The sequence below is a fragment of the Rhinolophus sinicus genome, linkage group LG10 (genome assembly GCF_036562045.2).
Source record: "Rhinolophus sinicus isolate RSC01 linkage group LG10, ASM3656204v1, whole genome shotgun sequence".
In the NCBI taxonomy this organism is placed as follows: domain Eukaryota; kingdom Metazoa; phylum Chordata; class Mammalia; order Chiroptera; family Rhinolophidae; genus Rhinolophus; species Rhinolophus sinicus.
The window spans coordinates 109,375,266-109,381,265 of record NC_133759.1 but is presented as its reverse complement, the minus strand read 5'-3'; the positions used below and the strand labels follow the sequence as shown (position 1 = coordinate 109,381,265).

At 51.0% G+C, this 6,000-nt stretch overlaps 1 protein-coding gene across 1 annotated transcript in view; it reads left to right on the top strand.

Moving 5' to 3' along the window:
• The first annotated feature begins 515 nt into the window (after nucleotides 1-515).
• Nucleotides 516-6,000, top strand: part of SDK1 (sidekick cell adhesion molecule 1) — a 683,166-nt gene continuing 677,681 nt past the window's right edge. The window contains exon 1 of the mRNA XM_074313985.1: nucleotides 516-1,045. The gene's annotated coding sequence lies outside the window, so the exon portion shown is untranslated. The remainder of the gene's footprint in view (nucleotides 1,046-6,000) is intronic.

Here is a 6,000-nt window from a genome sequence, read left to right as displayed (position 1 = left end):
GATAACTTGGCGCGTAACCACCCGAACACAGCCTGCGGTTGGGAGCGGGGCGGCACCCAGGGGCGCCGGGGAGGACGACTGCCGGGGCCGGGAGGGGCGCGCCCACCTGTCCCGGCCCGCGGCCCCAGCGGCCGAGCCCGGCCCTCCGCCGCACGGGCACCAGCCCACTCGAGCGCCCCCATCTCCCCCGCGTGCGAGGCCGACACAGTCCTCTCTCTGTCCGCGCCACCCCCGCCTCAGACACCCCCGGTCGCGTGCCGAGACGGCGCCGGCCTGCACTGCCCGCCGCGCGTCCCTAGGGGGCGCAGGCGGCGCGGGAAGCCGCGGAGCCGAGCTTGCAGCCGGCGCGAAATTCCAGGCGGGCGGGCGCGGCGAGTTTGAAAACTGGCGAGGGTGAGGGGCGGGACTCGAGCGCGCGAACCACCGCCCCTTGGCCAATCAGCGGCGGCGGCGGGCGCGGGTGGGCGGGGCGTGTGGCCGGGCTCTGAATGAGGCGCGGCGGCAGGCAAGCGTCGGCTCGGGCGGGCGCACTTTCTCCTCAGCGCCGGGCGGGGGCGGCGGCGGCTCCTCAACGACCGCGGACCCTTTGCGAGACGCTGCGCGGTCCGGGCGCTCCGATTGCGGAGGCGCTGGGGGCGGCGTGACAGGAATCCACCCGCTGACAACTTCTCCCCCGCCGCACCCCTCAGCGTCCCGGCCAGGCCCCAGCACCTGGCCGCCCCGCGGGCGCTCGGCCGGGGCCCCCGCCCGCCGGTCCCGCTCACGGGGCCCGAGGCCGGGGCCGGGGCGGCGGCCCCTCAGCATGGCCCGGGGCGCGCGGCGGGCGGCCGGCGGCGGCGCGGCGGGCCCAGGGCGGCCGCGGGGTCCCTGCCCGGCCCCGAGCAGCGGCGGCGGCCCCGCGGAGCCGGCGCGGCGCCCGCGATCCCCGGCGAGGACGCGGGAGAGCACGGCGGGCGGCCGGCGACAAAGTTGAGCGCGGGCCGGCGGCGCGGATGGTGGGCGCTCCTGGCGCTGCAGCTGCACTTGCTCCGGGCGCTGGCGCAAGGTAAGCGGGGCGCGGGGGTGGGGGCGGCCGGGGCCCGCGGCCCGCGCGCCTCTCGGGACCGAGCGCGGGCTCCTTATTCACGCCGAGCCCCGCGAGCCCACCCCTGAGGTGGGAGCCGCTGCTGCGAGCGTCTCGGTGAGAAACGGGGGCGTTTGTGTCTGAGTCGCTAACGGTGAGTGGCACCGACGCTGCACTTCCGAGTACCGGGTGCCCCTCAGCCGGCACCGCGCGTCCCGGCGCCGTCCCCCAGGCCCGCGGCCGACCCCCGGCGGGGGCCGCACAGTTGACAGCGAAACTTTCGGGGCCGCAGCCTCCCCGCTCGGCTGTGCTGCCCTGTGGTCAGAAGCCGGCGGGGGGTGTGTGGGCAGGTGAAGCCCACCTGGCGATGCCCAGCGGCCACTGGAAAAGGGAGCGGGACTCTCTCGTGACCGAGCTCGAGCCCCGAAATCGGGGTTCCTCACCAAACCCGAACGTACCCCATGCTGGTAGCGTCCCTTTGCGCCGAAGTTGCGGGTCTGGGAAGGAAACAGGTGAACGCGGACAACACGAGGGCAGAAGCACGACGCGGACAGGTCTCTTCGGTGAGGCCCTTAGGGTTAGTTACCTGCGCGGCTGTGGGCAGCGCCAGGCGCGGGCCGTGCTGCTCCTTCGCTTCCCGGACCGACTGGCACAGCGAGGAGCCGAGATTGCGGAGATGGGAGCCCGCACTGGGGTCCGCTGCGTGCAGCCTCCCGCGGAGCTGACTTCTGGGCGGCGCAGACCGTGATGCAAATGAGACGACACCGTCGAGGTCTGAACTCAGAGCTGTCAGCCGTAGTTGAGCAGCTAAGTCCCGGTCCTGTCGTTAACGATCACCTGTGTTATCGAAACGGTGGTCCTCCCCAAGGCTTTCATAAACGCCTGCTTTCACGTTTTGCTACATGAAAACAGATTGCTGTATTTCTGGTTAATTGAACTCCTCCATGACTTGGGACATTTTCATTGCATTTATGTGTGCCTCTTTTTGCTTAGTGACTTACCTTGGTAGAAAAGCATTTATTAAGTCATTTTGTAAAGTGGGATCTGCAGATTGCCAGAAAAGCCAGGTTCAAACAAAGAAATCTAAATCACTTAGCAATGACCTTTAAAGTAGAAATGGTGTTCATTATTAAGTTTTCTTTTTTCTGAAAACAATGGCTTGCACTTTGCAGGTAAGCCTTGCACATTAATACTTTTGAAAATTTGTGCACAAGTTCAAATGGTGAGAACAAAATCTGGTTTTGTTTCAAAGTATATTACACAGATTTCAAGTTTTTAATCAGTTGCACTTTGAAGGCTGTATATAACATGTTGCATTTGTACAGCTACAATGTTAATGAAAATATATTAATTTTTCAAAAAAGTACTAAGGTGGTAGTTAAATTCTATTAAGGAGAAATATTTTATTCCTTGCCACCAGTAAAAACATTGGTACCTGTTTTACATTTATATGGTTTATAAAGTGTACAGATCCTTTAGTGTAAAATTTCAAATAGGTTGTCAGAACTTTTAAATTCATTGACAGGTTTCTGTTCTCTGTGCTCTGTGAAATGTGTAATATATCCATCATTTTTTATATCATATTGAAAATTCATATTACAGGAGAGATGTCACTATTTGACAAAAGCTCATGTATCTTGAAAATGAAAATTCTGGTGCTGCCTAGAGATTTCTGATGGGATGATGAGTTGGTCCTATGCAAGGGAATGTATTCTCTTGAATCTTATCAGATAAAATGTAACATTCTAAATGGAACACTTACCACTGAGTTGCAACTAGTGAAGCAATTCTTAATTTCTCTTTAACTGCTTTTTTTTCCCCTAATGGTATTTCATGTGGTTAGGCTTGATCATGATATCTTGGGAGAAAATAAGTGCAATATTGACCAATAAGAGTTACATATAGTTACAGAGCCTGAGTTACATATAGTTACATACTCTTAAGTTAGGAGCAGAGTATGTAATTGATTTTTATGTGAAACACCCAGTTCAGATCCTCCAAATGTAACAGTTCCTGGGGTTTCCTCTTTCTACATGATAATGAGAATTTCTGAGTTATATACTCAGCTTATTAAGGTGTGTGTGTGTGTGTGTGTGTGTGTGTGTGACTTTTCTAGATTTCTAACGATCCAAGTCTTTAATTCTGAAAGGCAGGTGGCAATACATGCTTTCTTTGTGAGGTTCACCAAGGAGCCAGACTTGAGTGTGTTAGAAGGATGCCTTCTGAGGCGAAGGATGACAGGGTCATAAGTATCATATGTGTGGAGTCTGCGGTGCCTTAGCTTTACTGCTGGACCTTTGACAGGCTTATTGATTCTGGTAATGTTCAGTACAGGCTCATGTTAAGTCTGTATTCATCAGGCCAAGAGAGGTAGGACTGCTCTCAGTTACTGCTTTGGGGTTGTTCATAGTTCTCAGTTTCTCCTTCAGAGTTATTTCCAGTCCTTGGACCTATGATTCTCCAACTTTGGTGTCTATCAGAATCACTTGGGGAATTTGGTAAACCCGTAGAGGGCCAGCTCCTTTACTTTGGTGAGCCACACTTGCTTTCCAGGGGATTCTGGTACAGCACAGTTTGAGAACCGTGAACTTACATTGCCTTGTATTTTTCCTCATTCCCGTCACTTGCTAATTTCCTGGAACCTTTCCAACTCTGTGTTTCTTAAACTTGGTCACTCATTGAAATCACTAGGGAGCTTTAAACAATACTGAGGCCTGGATCTCATTTCCAGAATTTGTTTTAATTGACTTGAAGTTTCACCTGGGCAGCAGGAGATTTAAAAACTCCCCAGGTGGTTCCAATGTTCAGTCAAGTTTGAGAATCATTATTCTAACCCTTTTAAAAGAGATCACATGACTTGAGTTCTCTTTTAACCTTGCCACTGGCCTTGTGGTTCTGTGGTACCCCCCACCCCAATTCCAGGGACCTTTGTGGACTTTGAACCTATTTTCACTTAAACCTGTTTCATGTTCATGATGTCAAACGTTTAAATTCCTCCCAGATTTAATCAGCTTTTTAGTCACTCTTCTGTTTATTCCTCCTGACACTGTCGAGCTCTCGCTAGTCTGGAGTGTTGTCAGAATCACCAGTCAGATTGAAAAATACAGTCATCTGGGCTCCTCCTCCCACCTGGAGGGTCTCTGGAGTGTGAATGTGTGCGTTTAAAGAAGCTCCACAGGTGATGTATCTGTGTTAGAGTTTTATCTTTGTGTCAGCCAGTCCCATAATCTCACCCGATTCTCTGTCATTCTTAGCCTGACTTCCTGTAGCCTGGACTGCTTCCAACTCGGACCCCTGCCTGGACCATCTTTCTCAGGCCAGGCCCCTGCCTTGGGTATGGTTTACGAATTAGGCTTCTCTGTCACAGGTTCGCTAGAGAAAGCATAAAACAAAAAATCAAAGCAAAAAGTGTTAATCGGGTTCACTGCAAATCTAGCTTGCTTTTGGGACCTGATGGCCTTCCGTTATCCCAGAAGTGCTTTGTCCACCCCACCCCATCTTCTTACCACTGGACCCCCTTCCCTTCAGAGCTTTGTAATTTGAGTTTCAGTGGAACTTGAGTTCCAGACTGCCTGCTTCACTAGAGTCTTTGCAGACAATACTGCAGATAATAAGTGCTCAGGTACCAATTGATTAAATTTTATTAGACCAGTGCAGGTTTAACAGATGGCAACTGGCCACTTGGTTGGTACTGTCTTGCAAATCTAATAATAAGCAATTATCACCTTCTATGCAGTCTTGTGTAGAGCCACCTGCAGCTAATTTTCTTGTGCCAAGCACAAGAGCTTTCTAGGTAGGCCCATTTACTCTTCACAGCAACCTTTGAGAGGTAGGCAGCATTTTGTACGCATTATACCTGTGGGGAAACTGAGGCACTGAGCTGTAACTAATTTGCCTACGGTCCCAGGACTGGTAGTGATGGAACCACAATGGAAAGCAGCCTGCCCGGTCCAGTCTGTGTTCATACCCACTGGCTGCAGTGTATCCAAGCCGTCTCTGCTTTTATGTGAGGAGGGAGCAGTCTGACCAGCAGCAAAGGAAAGGTGGCGGTGCTGCGGTTGGTGTTTTCTAAATACTCTATTGAGTTACTTGACCTCTAGTTTCAGGTTAGCTTATTTATCGGTATTGTAAAAAAAATAAAAATTACATTAGATAACTTGGAAAATAGACTAGAGGAATATGCATAACCCCATCCATATACCCACCCCTCTCCCATAATAATATGACTGGTGCCATTTTGATGTTTTTCTTTCCAAAGAAAAATTTTCCCCATAATGTAACTGTTAAATTCCAACTGAAAATGGGTTGTGGCAGTTTGGTGACAGATTTGAACATCCTAGCATTGACCACTAGAAGTGTACCAACCATTTCTTTGAGGAACACTTGGAAAATTCTTTTATCTGTACCCAAGTATGGGCATTTAAATCCTTTAAGTGAGAATAAAGAATTGGGGTCTGTCAGGTACAGACCTTTTATTTGTTAGTTTGCTTTAGTAGGCATTTTATCGAACCACAGTTGAGTTTGGCTGCATTTTGGGTTTCTATCTAGCCAGGAAGTTTCCTGTGCCCCAAATAGTAGAGTAAAACAAAGTCAGCCTGACGAGCAAGTGGGTAATTATGTGGAATCAAAGAAGACCTCGTAGTTAAATTGTACCTACCAGTTGTCTTTATGTTATTTCCATCCTAAGAGTCCTTGTGTTTTTGTTGTGAGACATGGATTTGGGACCTTTCTCAAGGTGTCCCTGAGATCAGAGACAAGTAATGTCAGCTGACAAAAACTAGAGAATGGAGTAGACACAGAGAGTGAAAACACAGAAACTGGATTTTGACTAGGTTGTGGCTTAAATTTAAGAAAAGCAGTAGTTGTAAAAGTAGACCCTTTTATATCCAAATCCATGAAAGTTGAGTAAAGCTGAGGGTGGGGAATGAAAATCAGGT